Raw genomic sequence first — 15,783 nt, 5'->3', positions numbered from 1 at the left:
AATAAAGATGTATAATTTATAGAAAAATATCAAATAATTTATTGAGAGAAATTTTTGATACTGAAAAAATGAAGTCAGGTGGGCTCAAATTACCAGGAAGTGAAAGCAAAGTACAAACTGATGGGAACAAACCTTAATAATATATACATCTTGATAAAAAAAAAAATCTTCAATTGACTCCTATGTCTTACTATGTCTAAAGGTCCTTAATTTTGAGAGGTTGTCCTGAGTGAGAATGCATGGATGTCAATCAGTACTTCAAGAAGTTAGTCTGCTAGCAACTGAGTGAAATCCAGGGCACCTTGAAGTCTAAGTCCATTGAAATCATCAAGTACTGGAATTTACTAAGGAATATTCACTCATGACACAAATATCTATTGAGTATGTGATGTGAATACCAGGCACACTGGTCATCAGAATCCAGACTACAACCGTGCAGATAGCTGGTGGTTAGAAATGAGTCAAGAGCTGGGAAGATAAATGGAGGAACAAGGACCAACCACAAACAAGAAACAGGGATGTTCGGAGTTAGAGAGAGAAACACAAGCACATTGACAGATTACAAGAGGAAACACTAAGTAGCCTCAGTAAATTATAACCAGAACATGGGTGTAACATGGTATAAAAACTGTAGAGTCAAGATTCCAAACCAGACATGGTTGGACTTGCTGAATGTTAAAGAGTTTAGTTCCCTGGGAAAGTTCCCTATATGCCCATTCTCAGACATGGCTTCTAACAAAAGAACTGAAGGTAAAAAAAAAAAAAAAAAAAAAAAAAAGGTCTGGAATGCGCTAGATATATGGGCCCTAGAGCTCAGAAATATGGTGCCATATTACAGATGTGAATTTAGGAATTATAATCCAGGAGTCTCAGGGCTTTTTTTTTTTATGCTTTATTTTGATTTCAATATTCAGAGCTCCTATACTAATTCAATATGTTTCTCAGCCCAAAGTTTTTAAGAATGCCCAGTGAATGTTTACTTATTTAACCAATTTTTCCTGGCTGTCACTTTCCTCTACAGCCAGCTCTCTGGCTTCAAACTACTGATTTGTTCCTCTGCAGGTCACCTATTTCCCCCTCAAGTCCAGCAATCCACAGGCTGGTACTGCTCCCAAGCATGAGCTCAGTCTCTTCCTCCAGTTCCCCAAACTGAAGTTAATATCAGCTAGGCTCACTATAACTGCTACAAGACCTCTCAGAACCCACAACTCAACCCCTTCCATAGAGGACCCCTACCAGGCATTTCTCTGCATCCTCTAAGGTCTAAACCCATCTTGTAAAGCCACCTTACCATCCCCTATGGAAGTGTCTTTCAATATGTTTTCCTACCCTGAATTCAGGATCTCCAGCTACAAGGCCAAGAAAAAGGAAGTGGGCTATCAAAATTAATGTCAAGGTGTGCATTCATCTCCAGGATCAACACCTATGCTCAAAGACTATGCAGTCTAAATCCATATTTAGAAAAAGAATGACATTTTTCCAAAAGACACAGAATCTGCAGTGATGTAGCTGTGCTCACAATGAAGATAATTGTGCACATTACTGTTCAGAGTTGTCCAGTCTCTTGCAGTCACATTGTCTCCGTCTTCTATGTGCCAGAGTTGAGACTTCACTGTATTTTTGTGTAACTTAAAGACCTATTTAAAAGATTTTTTCATAAGACAAAAGAGCAGTCTGCCTCTGAAGGTAAAATAAAGCCTCTGCAGAATAAAACAAATTATTTTTTGACTTTTCAAATGTCAGTTTTTCTCACCTCCTACTATTAAGGTTTTCAAAAACTCTTGGAGTTCCATCTCAAAATGGTCAACATGTTATCCTAGTAACTGAAGTTAAGGGAGAGGATGAAAATGCCAAATAGAGGTGTGGAGTGAGAGGGTGGTTAGGGAGGCATGTGGGAACACAGCATTTAAAGTTAGGCGTGGAGCTACTAAAGAGGATGCTCAGGAAGTATAGACATAGAAGCTGGAGGCAGATCTGTAAAATATGGAGTAGCAAAAGCCAGCAGAGAGTGGGGTTACTAAATATTATAAATTAAATGCCACAGGGAGAACCACTAGATGCAGTTAGGAGATTCCTGATGCCTCTGAAGTGGAGTTTCACAAAGAGAAAAAGCTACCTGCCAGATTATGGAAGTATGAGGAACTGAAGTGAAATGGCTCTGGAAGAAAGCAATGTGGACTGTTTTTCAATAATTTTCTAGTAGGAAAAAGCAGCAATAGAACAGTCTATTAATGGGGACATATTTTTTTCATACTTTTTTTTAGAGTGGGAACCTTCCGTTAGCCTTGAGATAGAGTTTAAAAGGAAATTCTGGTTAAAGAGAAATAATAACCATAGAAAGATTAGGTCAAGAAATTATTCCTTATAAGTTGGTGCAGCCACTGTGGAAAACAGTATGAAGGTTCCTCAGAAAACTAAAACTAGAATTACCATATGATCGATCAATCCCTGCTTCTGGGCATGTATCCAGACAAAACTATAATTCAAAAAGATACATGCACCCCTATGTTCATAGAAGCACTATTCACAATAGCCAAGACCTGGAAACAACCTAAATGTCCATAGACAGATGAATGGATAAAGAAGATGTGGTACATATATACAATGGAATACTACTCGGCCATAAAAAAGAACAAAATAATTTGTAGCAACATGGATGCAGCTAGAGATTATCATACTAAATGAAATAAGTCAGAAAGAGAAAAATACCATATGATATCACTTATATGTGGAATCTAAAATATGACACAAATGAACCTATCTAGGAAACAGATACAGAATCATGGACATAGAGAACAGACTGTTGGTTACCAAGGGGGAGGGGGTTGGGGGGGATAGAGAGGGAGGTTGGGGTTAGCAGATGTAAGTGCTTATATATAGAATGGTTAAACAACAAAGTTCTACTGTACAGTACAGAGAATTATATTCAATATTCTATGATAAACCATAATGGAAAAGAATATTAAAAAAATATATGTATAACTTAATCACTTTGCTGTACAGCAGTAATTAACACAACATTGTAAATCAACTTTACTTCAATAAAAAAGAAGTTATTCTTAAGTTATCTAGGAAAAGAGACAAATAGCCAAGCATAGGTGGAAAATGTGGGTGAAGATGGAGCTAACTAGAGCACAGCTAAGGGTCTTCAAATAAGCAAAACTTGCGTAGCACTGTAAAATCAAAAAGGTTAGTAAGCATCGATTTTAAACTCAGTTTCTCGGCAGGGGTAAGAGTGTGACAATAATCTTTACCAAAATATAGACCATGGGCTCTAAAACTCATGGATCAATGTGATGTAGAGAGTAAACCTTGGGTGGTTAAATCACTACAACCAGCAAGTCATGATGGCACTGACACACGTGTACTCCTTAAACATTTAGAGCAAGAGTAGGGAAGAAGGAAAAAAGAAAAGAGCTGGACTAATGAACACCTTTCACTAACATTTCAGTTGTAAGTGACAGGAAACCCAACCAAACCATCTTAACTCTCATTGCTGAAACGTTGATGGCTAGTACTGACTATAATCATAGGTCAATCAGGACAAAAATGATGTCAAGTGATCAATCTCTCTGTTTCAATTACTCTGGAATGACCTCCTGATGCTTTGAGGGTAGCAAAACAAGATGGGCAGTGTATCCAAGCATTACATCCTCACACCTTCAAATCCAGTTGGAATAAGAGAGGTTTTCCTTCCCAGAGGCTCTAACAAACACAACTTTTCTGTTTCATTGGCTCTAGTTAGGTCATATGCTTATTCCTCAAACTGTCATGCCCAGAAGAACTGAATATGCAAATCCATTGGTCAAGCATCTCATGAGGCAGGTAGGAGGTCAATTTTATTTAAATCACACGCCTAAGAATTGAGTGGAAGAGAGTGCTTTCCTAAACAACAACTATGTCTTCTCTAGAGTGAAAACTAAAATGTTTATGTTAGTACCGCGTGCAGTGGGACCTGGAACAGGGTCTGTGCAGGACGTTGAGCAACTCCTATCCTAGGTTTTCTCCTACTAATGACAAGCCTATGGGCAATAGATGTTTTCTTTTCTAGTCATTAGTTTTCTTACACCAGTCCCCTTCTGTTCTGGAATTCTGTGGTTTTATCCATGGTCCCAAAGTCCCTTGTAAAGATTTGCTTATGCCTAAACTACCCTGGTCCCCAGGAGGGTGACAGGGCCTATTTTGCTTATCATATGCTTAGTGGGGGAGCATTTATAAATTTGGGCTCCTGTGTTTTTTAGAGTTGTTTCCATTTGGAGGAGTCCCTGAGGAAATCAATTTGAAGGGCATGTGCTAAGACATTGCTAGAGATCAGTGAATAATTAAAAAGCAAATTATGATTTTTATGAATTCCATTTTTATGGTGTGAGTTGTAGGGAGGGGTGGCTGTTTGGAGTGCTGTGTTTGTAGGCTGTTCTCACCCTGTAGATTGAGTGTGAAAACCAGGCTTAGAAAAAGTTGCAATACATTTTGGTTGATTTTCATATTTTCTGCCATCTGTGGTGTGTTACTTTCTGCAAACTTTCAAAAACAGCCTCCCTAGTGAAAGGGGAAAAAAATAACCTGACCAGATCTTTTGAGAGATAACTGATAAAAAGCTCCACATATTATGTAAGATCTTACTGTTGTGATATTTTGGATCAATAAATATAAATGAATATGTCCTGGATTTGAAAAAGATAAAAATTTTAATATTATTCTTTTCTAATGATGATATTAATAACAAGATTATTTGACAGTTAATTATATCCAAGGCAACATATTATGCAATTTGCATATATGATTACAAGTAAGTCTCAAAAATTCTATGAATTAGATACATGTATTATTTTCACTATAAAGTTAAAAAAAAATTTTTTAAACATCTTTATTGGAGTGTAACTGTTTTACAATAGTGTGTTAGTTTTTCCTAAAGTTAAAAAATTTGAGACATAAAATAATTCACTTGCTTAGACTCATATAATCATTAAGAATCAGAGGGCTTCCCTGGTGGCACAGTGGTTGAGAATCCGCCTGCGGATGCAGGGGACACGGGTTCGTGCCCCGGTCCGGGAAGTTCCCACATGCCGCGGAGCGGCTGGGCCCGTGAGCCATGGCCGCTGGGCCTGCGCGTCCGGAGCCTGTGCTCCGCAACGGGAGAGGCCACAGCACAGCAGTGAGAGGCCCACGTACCACCAAAAAAAAAAAAAAAAAAAAAAAGAATCAGAGACAAGTTCAAACTGAGATGGAGCATACCCAACATAAATTCTTTTCTTCCTTGGCTATAGAACCCTTTTTTTCCTTTTTTTCAATCATTTGCTCTTCTCTGCAAAGCCAAGTGATTCAGGGGAGACCAGTCCTAGCACCAGGCTCAGGATGAGTGTATCCTAATTGACCTAAACCAGTTATTAGTTCCCAATTTCCTAACCAATGAGTTTGGATATGGACATGTGTTACAATTCTGGCCAATGAGACTAATGGGGGTTCTGCAAAAGATTTCCTCTCCATAGAAAAGGATTCCTGTGTGTCTGGGGATTGTGTCTGGATACCATGCTTGAAAATGATATAACCATCTGGCTACAAGCTTAGAGCTATACCTAACACTAAAGTTGGCAGCATAGAAAGATGGAGGAAACCTGAGTCCTTGATGATATTGTTGACCTGCTGATTTAAAAAGTATAAATCCCTGCTGGAGTCTACCTACCTTTAACTTTCTTGTTAAGAAAAATAATAAAGTCCTCTATCATTTAAGCCACTTTGGGTTAGGTTTGATGTCACCTGCTATTGAGAGCATCCTTCTAGCCACATAGGTCTGCCTTGCTCCAAAGCCCATGTTCTTAATTTCCTTGTAGGTAGGTAGTCACATTATCCTTGTAGGTAGTCACATTATCCTAATAAGAAATCCTAACACAAATGTTTGTTATCTAAGATAGCTACTTAGAATCTATTTTCCCATAAAACAAGGTAAGAGGTTGATTGAGTTTCCAAGGCAGCTCATAAAACATATTTATCCCATGATACAGTTAAACAGCATAGGTGGTTCTTGGGCAAGTATCAGGTACTGGATGTCAGAGACTTGAATTTTTCCTCATTAAATAAAAGGGTGGGGTTAGGGGGTGGAGTGGGCATCCAGCACCCTTCTGCTCCAGGATCCTAGAAATGTACTGGGGTGTTCCATTTCCCCACTCAGTGTTTGTCTTGGTTTGGAGAATTTCAGGTTGGACTCAGTGTCCCTTCTCAAAATCTCTTCTGTCTTTCTTTCTGACTCCTCTGGATTAACCTAGGGCATTTTTGGATAATAATAGGAATGGAAACTCTGCTCTGACTCATCACATACTCTTCCATTATCTTGGACCTTTCCTCCTTCCCTGGGACCTAGATTTTGAAACTCAAATCCAAGGACAGGAGTTTTTCCTTCCCCAGGTTACTCTGTGTCATACACGAGTCAATGAATGAAGCCATGGCTGACTATATGGACAAAGGGCCAGGGTAACAGGAATTTTTTTTTTTTAATTGTGATATCATCTTTGCACACATAAAGCAGACCTGACTAAAAATGACTTTATTCCTCACCAAACCACTGTAAATATCTTAATATTTTATAGCCTCTAAGACCAGAGACTCTCTGCCTATGTTTTTATACATTTATTCACTTATTCAACAAATATTTATGAAGGACACTATATACATTGATAATTATTTTTCTATTCTCTTTGGCCCTTGTTTACTCTTTCTTGTCCTTGCCCCTACTCTTTTAGCTTCATTGGTTTAGAAAGAAATATATTCCTTGTCTTCACTCACACCCATGTCCTTCAAATATACCCCAGTTCTTCTTAGTACCCCTTCTCTGCTCCCCACCCCAAGAATTTGACACTTCTGTATAGCATGGTGAATATAGTTAATAATACTACAACGCATTTTTAAGAGTTGCTATGAATATATCTTAAAAATTGAGAAATTGACTCTTCTATTTTTCAATTAAGCAACATACAGATCATTCTTATTCATAAAATGAGTATAAAAGGTTCACTAATTAAGATGCTTTTACTGTGATTCTTCTGCCAATCCCTTCCTGTTTGTTTACCAACACTATCTCTGACAGTGAAATAATGGGCAAATGGAAATAAGCAGTACTGCTAAGTCCACATCATAGAAAACAATTAAACCTTTCTTTCTTGGCAGAGCTCTTCCATTAATTGACACATCATGAATGGATGAGAGCAGTTCTCAAAGTGTTCACAAAAATCACCTGGAGAGCTTGTTAATTCAACAGGTCTGGAGTAGAGCCCTTGAAGTTCCAGTTCTAACAAGTTCCCAGTTGCTGCTGATTCTGACGGTCCGGGGACCACACTTATAGAGGATGTCAAAAGGAGGCTACAAAAGGAGAGATGCACAGAGAATGTTAGAAACCTAATGGTTAGAATTTTAAGGTCTTATCAAAGGAGTGTGGCCCAAATATTGCCCCAAGTTGTATATGAAATGACCTTGGGAACTGAAATGCCTCCCCGAGTCAGGAAACTTCATCACGTACTAGGAGCAAAAAGCAAGAGGCGCTGGAGATTAGCAGCGCCTCAAGCAGCAACTCTTGGGCACAGAAGAGAGAGCCCTATCCTTTAGTCCATGACGTGGTCACCTCTCCCAGATCTGGGAAACCATACCCCTTAGGCTTCATCTCTGGGCTGCAGCCCCAACCTTTTTCTTCAGCCTGCAACTCAGTGATCCTCAGAACAACACTTACTTAGATGGAGACTGGAATACCCTCCTCTATGTCTCATTCCCTTGATTAGAAGAGGCAAAGTATCATTCCTGAAAAGTAGGGCAGGGAGAAGATGGTAGATATTGTATTGATAGTATTGTCATAAAGTATAAATGTACCATTTTAACAATTTTCAGTGTACAATCCAGTGGAATTAAGTACATTTACAGTGTTGTACAACCATCCCACTATCCATTTCCACAAACTTTTCATTATCCCAAACAGAAACTCTGTACCCATTAAACAATAACTCCCAGTCCCCCCGCTCCCCTCAGCCCCTGGTAACCTCTATTGTACTTTCTGTCTCTATGAATTTTCCTATTCTACTCAGTAAAATTTTAAAGTAGGTAAAAAACATTTTTGGAATTTCCTCCCACTGCGTCCTCACAACCCATAGAATGCGTAAGTTGTTCTTTGGCTCCCCCAAGTCCACTTTGACCAATTTCTTCCCGTAATGTCTGAAACACTTCCATCCCCAGAACCTTCCTTTTACTACACCTCAAAAATAGGAGATCTGCTTAGACTAATTCATATGGATGTGTAAATGGCTTGGAGTTTACTGAGGGCTTGCTTTGTGTCAGACACTGTTCTAAATGCTTTCTGTGCATTTACCCATTTCATCCTCCAACCCCACCACTAGGGATACTATTATTATCATCTCTATTTTATTGGCAAAGAAACTGATATTCAGACAGATGAAGTATTTTTTCCAAGACCACACAACTAATAGGTGATGAAGCCAGGATTCCAACTCCTGAGGCAGTTCTCCTAACCACAGAGGATGCTTACTAATCCCCCCAAAAAAATCGATAATTAGTGGAATGTCAGGCTTTGAGCCTAAAGGAATATTTTCAAAGATATTTTTGAGCCAAAAGGACTTCCTGGTGGGAAGCCAAGAGCCATCAGAGAGGCCTAGGGCAGTTTCTGCTTCACCCGTTCCCTCCACTTCCATCTCCGAACTGACTCCCAAAATCTTGATGCTAACTCTCTGAGATCCTAACCCCTTCTCAGACCCCTCCCCCAACATTTCTTGGACCTTCCTGCCTGTCTTGGGGGACGACCCTCCTCTGCTGGACCTCTGCTTCCTCGGCTAGATACAGAAGAGGTTCAGAGCTCTCTGTAGGCATTAGCTTGGAGAAAGCCACATCTAACTTTAACACTCTCCTTTGTCAACTTCATTTTGGCCAAATTTGCCTCTTTGAATTGAGCTAAGGTCAGCATAACTGACTTATCTACCCAAATGTTCAGTCTTCAGTCACTCAGATGCAATACTCATCTTCTCATAGTTAAAAAGAAAAAGATTAATAAAACCAAAGGAAACATTGAACAAAAGCTATCAGGTAAGCAGAAGAAGAAAACTGCCCCTCCCCAAAAAACCACAAAGAAACAAAAAACTGTTGAAATAAATCTGTGAGCCTGCCATTTTATGTCTCTTTTGAAACAAGGCAAATAATAAATAATAAATAAATAAACGTGCATGGGTGGTGGCCTGGAAAAATTAATTCAAATGTATTTAGTACTCAGGAAGTAGGTTACTGACAAGTTGATAAGGCTTTTCAAATGTATTACCTCTTTCCATCCTGACATTTAATTTATTGCACTTCAAAGTACTGTGAAATTCTACCATCCAGATATATTTCTCTCTGAGAAAATGATTCAACATACCAATCATGGAAAATAAATTTAAGCTTCCTCCAACCAAAACTCTGGTGGACCAAACTCCTTTAAGATCAATTATTTTTAACCCTGAATTTCAAGGTAGAGATGGGATGGAGAATAATGATTACTGATATGTTTTATTGTTTGAATGTGAAGGTAGTCTGCGTGGGCACTTAGTAAGCAAAACACACATTTGAGGTGAGGGATAGTTTAGCAGTTAAAAACTCAGACCCTGAAATCAGAGAGACTTGAGTTCGAAAAACGGCATGGCCACTTCTGGTTATATGATTTGAGCAAATCACTTTGGGTGTTTGTGCCTCAATTTATTCATCACTAAAATAGGGGTACTGATAATAATTGTGTCTTCCACATAGTGAGGAAGGAATGAAGTAAAGCTTGGAAGATTAAATGAAGTAAACCTTGGCTCCTTGCCTGGTTCGTAGCAGGTAAGCATCCCGTATCCTGGGCACTGAGACCCCAGAGTTCTCTACCCAAAGGTCTCCTAGCCTGTCTCCTAAGTCTTAATGGGTCTCCTCCTTAGGTCTTTCCTCCTGAGGGGGCCCAGGACACTGTTGATGTGTGCACCCCTCCACCCCTAAAAAGTGGCCAAGAAGCAGCTGCTTTCAAAGCTGGATGGGTTGATGGAGATTGTACAAGGGCCATGGCGTCCACCTGTTCATATAGTGAGGGCATGAGCAGGAGGCAGGCAGGCGCAGAGAGCCAGCCATAGCCCACTGGCCCAGCCCTGTCACACAAAGAGCTGAGAATTCACAATTCCAATACAACTTGTCAGACTTTTATGAAATATTAAAAGGTAGAAGGATAGAACAAATATCATGTTTGTTCACTTGATATATAATTTAAATATTTAATGTGTTATTTTGGAGAAATGTGCTCCTACCCTGAGCCCAGCAGATATTAGAGGCAGAGTTGAATGAGTTAGTTTCTTGTTGAAGTGTGTTCCTTTATAAGAATAATAAAGCAGGAAAAAGAAAATTTCAAACTTGAGAAGCCAGTTTCTGGCAATTATGCATCCGGCAAATGAATTTTAGTACTTAATAGGTGTAAATGTGGGCACCGATTGCCTGGAAATAACTGTGTGGGTACACGAGTGTAACCATTTTCCAAGAGTCTGCTGTGGACAGAAATATTCTCACTGATATCACTGTAAGAGTCAAAATCCCATGACCTCTGCTTCCGTGGCCGCCTCTTTCTTTATTCCCTTTTCCTACAAACTTTCTAGTTCAAAATATAAGCCCTTTGGGAGTTGTGTCATCTGATTTCAAGAGAAAGTTTGGAGTATAAATAGCTCCCAAAGATCAGTACAGCACTGATTGGATGCAGGGTCAGTTTTCACAGCTTGTCGGCCCCCCATCGACCTACAGCTTACGTTTAGGGACCCCTCACTTTCTGCTTTATTGACTCCATTGGGACTAAAAGAAAAAAGAGTTGCATCAAACACCAGTTGAAGCATTTTTCAGAGGTCCATAGTGTTAACATTTTACACATATACTCCTATCATTCTTTTCTGTATAGTGCATTTTAAGAATTCCCAAGGAAAATGTACCAATGATTTTCATGTTGTAAGTTTCTTAAACACAAAGTCTTCATTTTTAAGAGCCCTCATGGAGTAAGCAATTCTGCTCACCCTGCCATCCAACCCTAGGATGAAGAGCAATTGAGCTGTTGGATGTTTCGGAAGCAAGATTCATTATAGTATTTGAGATATCATTTTATCAAGCTACTTGCACAAATTTATGTCAAAAATGAAATGAATGTAGTCATATGTTTTATATGTGACATAATCTTATATAAGTATTTAGATATCTTCACATCTTAGATAAATGTATAGAAAAATTGTTTCTGATAATTCTCTAACAAAAGCCCAGGATTACTATTTGATATTATACTATAGTTTTCATTCCTGCCCTAGCTAGCATGGTCAAATGAAATCTGAAGAGCTCCTTGTGGTGCTTAGAAGAAGAAACAGTATACAGGGTGGCAGGTGCCAGGGAAAGGGAAAATAAATAAGGGAGAGAGAGGAGAAATATGTGCCATTAGGTGTGTCAGATTATTTTTAAAATTCATTTAAATTTAAGCTTTATCTACCTGCCTTTCAACTTTCTTCTATACAAACTTGAAAAATTATCTTAAATAGTTTGATACAAATTATTTGTGTCTTTATTAGGAATTTCTTACCCTACTCTACTTGATAGATGACCCTAAAAGAGTTAGTTCTGATAACTGATACTTAACAGAGATACTGAGGTCCTTGGCTGAAGGCAAGTAAACAGTTCATGAAATTTTAAAAATGTTTCTTTCCTGGGCCATTAATTCAAAATACTATTAGAAATGTTTAATATCTTTTCTTTTTTTACATTTTTTAATTGAAGTATAGTTGATACACATGTTTTAGTTTCAGGTGTACAGCAAAATGATTCAGTAATACATACATATATATCTTTTTCTTTCAAATTATTTTCCCTTATAGGTTCTTTTATATAGCTGAGTAATATTCCATTGTATAAATATATGACATCTTTTTTTATCCATTCATCTGTTGATGGACCCTTAGGTTGTTTCCATGTCTTGGCTGTTGTAAACAGTGCTATAATGAACATTGGGGTGTAAGTATCTTTTCAAATTACAGTTTTCTCCAGATATATGCCGAGGAGTGGGATTGCAGGATCATATGGTAGCTCCATTTTTAGTTTTTTTAAAAACCTCCATACTGTTCTGAGTAGTGGCTGCATCAATTTACATTCCCACCAACAGTGTAGGAGGGTTTTCTCCACACCTTCTCCAGCATTTATTATTTGCAGACTTTTTGATCGTGGCCATTCTGACTTGTGTGAGCTGATACCTCACTGTAGTTTTGATTTGCATTTCTCTAATAATTAGTAATGTTGAGCAACTTTTCATGTGCCTTTTGGCCATCCATGTACCTTTTGACCATCCGTATGCCTTCTTTGGGGAAATGTCTATTTAGATCTTCTGCCCAGTTTTTGATTGTTTTGTTTTGCTTTTGCTTTTTATTGAGTTGTATGTGCTGTTTGTATATCTTGGAGATTAATCCCTTGTCAGTCACATCATTTGCAAATATTTTCTCCCATTCTGTAGGTTGTCTTTTCGTTTTGTTTATGGTTTCCTTTGCTGTGCAAAACTTTTAAGTTTAATTAGGTCCCATTTGTTTGTGTGTGTGTGTGTGTGTGTGTGTGTGTGTGTGTGTGTGTGTTCTTATTTCCATATGCTAGGAGATGGAGACAAAAAGATATTGCTGCAATTTATATCAAAAAGTGTTCTGCCTGTGTTTTCCTCTAGGAGTTTTATAGTATCCAGTCTTATATTTAAGTCTTTAATCTAGAAAAATGTCTAATATCTTTTCCATGTCAAATATACATTTCCCTATAATTTGCCTCAAAAATTGTAAAGAGATTGTTCAAGGGCAAATTAACCTAAAGGCAATGAAGAGATGATTGACAATAGTGAACTACTCCCAGGATGCTGCTGCTCTTATCAATCAAATAATATGGGACTCTAAAAGACTAAAATTTCTTATACCATCTCCATTCTCACTCCACTCCTCAAAGATAGTCACTTGTAATAGTTTAGTGTAAATATTTCTAGATGTGGATCCCCCAATCTGTGCCATGCACAGTTGCACATGCTGGTGATATAACAGTGCACAAGAACAGACCGACTCTCTGATCTCGAGGTCTTTACAGTCTAGTGGATAAATCATAAAATGAATGAACAAACTAATAAACATATGGCATGACATCAGCAGTGGTAAGTGCTAAGAAGAGGTCTATAGAAGGATAAAGAGAATAAAACTGTTTACTCTTTGAGTAGGGGGGTCAGGGAAGCCCTTTCTACCTAAATGCAGTGAGGAAATGATCCACACATCTTGAAAAAGAGATTCTAAGCAGAGGGAACGGCAAGTGCAAAGACCCTGAACAGAAGCAAGCTTGGCAGGTTTGAGTATACCAAGGAGGCCAGCATTGCTGAAGCAAAAGGAATAAGGTGGAAATTGTTAAAAGATAAAGGTAGAGACATAGCTTGTGGTGAGCTACATAGGGCTGTATGAATTAGGCATTGACATGGTCTGACTTACATTTTAAAGGAGGCTGACACTGGCTGGAAATTCTGACAGCAGTAAATGTTGCAATCTTGAATCTGAAAGTAGTCTGGAGGCAGGATTCCTTCTTTGGGGGACCTCCGCCTTACTGCTTAAGGCCTTTAATTGATTGGATCAGGCCCACTCACATTATGGAGGGTAGTCTGCTCTACTCAGTCTATTGATTTAAATGTTAATCACATCTAAAATATACCTTCACAGCAACATCTAGACTGGTGTTTGACCAGACAACTAGGCATCATAACCTAGCCATGTGAACATATAAAATTGACCATCACAGAGGTATTTTTTGCTTTTTCAAGATTTCCTTTTTTAGTTATACAATAGAATATTTCATGCCTTTCTCTTTATGTACTCTCTTCCTTTACTTCTATATTCATTAATTAATCTATATCACTCTTTTTTCCCTGAAACTATATCTTATTTCATTCTCAATAAATGACATCATGCATCATGACTAAGGGATTGCCAGACTCCTGGGTACCACATCCCTATATGAACTCTCCTTTCCATATGCTGATTTTGTCATATTTGATGATCTGTCATGGATAATTTATTATTTTAGGACATATAGCCCTAAAGTCATCCACATCAGATTTGCAAAGGAGCAATTGGCAACCATTACTATGTGTCTGTCATTCTACTTAGAGTAGCTAATAAAACAAGACAGCAGTAGAATTCCTGGAACATGGTCACATCACAGGATTACAGCACAATGATTCCCATTCCATCTGTCCTGCTCTGTGGTTTTATTTGATCACTGCATAAGGAATAATAGAAATGGCATATTCAATAATAATAGAAATGGCATAAGCCCTGAAATTTTCAAACCACATAGTGTAGTGACTTGCTGTAATTGGCTAAGGAATCTAATTTTAAATGGTCAAAAGGAGAAAAAAAATATTTTGTTTTGAATTACGATGTCCATGTGTTAAGTATAAATGAAAATCATCCAAAGGTAAGAGCCAAATGAGAATTAAATATGATTTAGGGTAAGTATTAATCAATATTTTTTTAATATCTTTATTGGAGTATAATTGCTTTGCAATACTGTGTTAGTTTCTGCTGTACAACAAACAAAGTGAATCAGCTATATGTATTCATATATCCCCATATCCCCTCCCTCTTGCTTCTCCCTCCCACCCTCCCTATCCTACCCCTCTAGTTGGACACAAATCACCGAGCTGATCTCCCTGTGCTATGCAACAGCTTCCCACTAGCCATCCATTTTACATTTGCTAGTATATATATGTCAATGCTACTCTCTCACTTCATCCCAGCTTCAATATTAACTTCCAACTGTGTCTTTTTTATCTTCATATGTATACATATAATTTTATAACTCCAGCACTTAAGTTGTGTATATTTTTTCATAAGGCATTTCATAAATGCATTCACACTTATTTAATACTATGAAAAATAAATATTGGCAAATGACTGACATCAATATGCTTATAAACAGTAGCATATAGAGGAAGTCATATTATCTTTAGAGTATCTTTTTGGTAGTTTTTGCTCTCTGGAGATGATGTGTGACTTGTTCTGAAGGCTGTAGCACTTGCTGTCACCTCTGGCTACCTTCCTTCCATCAGCTTATAATCCTTATGCCTCACTCTGTGCAAAGAAATTTACCAGCACGAATGGAACCCAAAGGTCAAAGCTAAAGTGCGCCAAAAATAGCTCTGAGTTATTAAATTGGTGTGCCAACAAGGAAAAAACCTAGTCAAGCAAAGGGCAGAGCTGACCTGTATTCTTCCTGAAGGCAAAGCTCAATTGCTCTGTAAAGTCCCTTTTGTATTTTGTGGGGAGCCTTTCACACTATCTTGCCAGTTCAGACCTTTAGGAAGTTCTGGATCACTGGAGCTGCCCAGCCTTAATGCAGCTATTGTTACTGGTCAGTCCTGTCCACATCATCTACCTGGAGCTTATACTGGAGAGTGGCAGGGCAGTGCTTTCAGCTCCTGGTCACACAGCTGATTTCCTCAGCCAGCAGTTCTAAGCCCATCAGATCTCCACCCTCAAGACAGCATTTGCTTTAACTTTTCCACCTGACACTGGCTAAATCACCTAAAATTAGCTTTTAAAATAATCCACTTGTTTTCATCTTTCTTTTTCAAGTTATTATTTTCCTAAAGTTTAGGGATACCCATCAAATAAAATAACACATGTGAATGACTTCTGTAAACTCCAAGGCCTTATTCAAATAGCATGTACTTTCTGTACTCAATATATACAAGCTTATTAAATATAA

General features: G+C 38.2%; 1 protein-coding gene across 6 annotated transcripts in view; it reads left to right on the top strand.

The window, feature by feature from the left end:
• The window catches only part of PDE1A (phosphodiesterase 1A), a 349,210-nt gene that overhangs the window by 242,595 nt on the left and 90,832 nt on the right, over positions 1 to 15,783 (top strand). The window lies entirely within an intron of this gene.

The sequence above is a fragment of the Kogia breviceps genome, chromosome 2 (genome assembly GCF_026419965.1).
Source record: "Kogia breviceps isolate mKogBre1 chromosome 2, mKogBre1 haplotype 1, whole genome shotgun sequence".
Taxonomy (NCBI): domain Eukaryota; kingdom Metazoa; phylum Chordata; class Mammalia; order Artiodactyla; family Physeteridae; genus Kogia; species Kogia breviceps.
The sequence above is the reverse complement of the archived record's forward strand: the minus strand, read 5'-3'. Positions and strand labels throughout refer to the sequence as shown.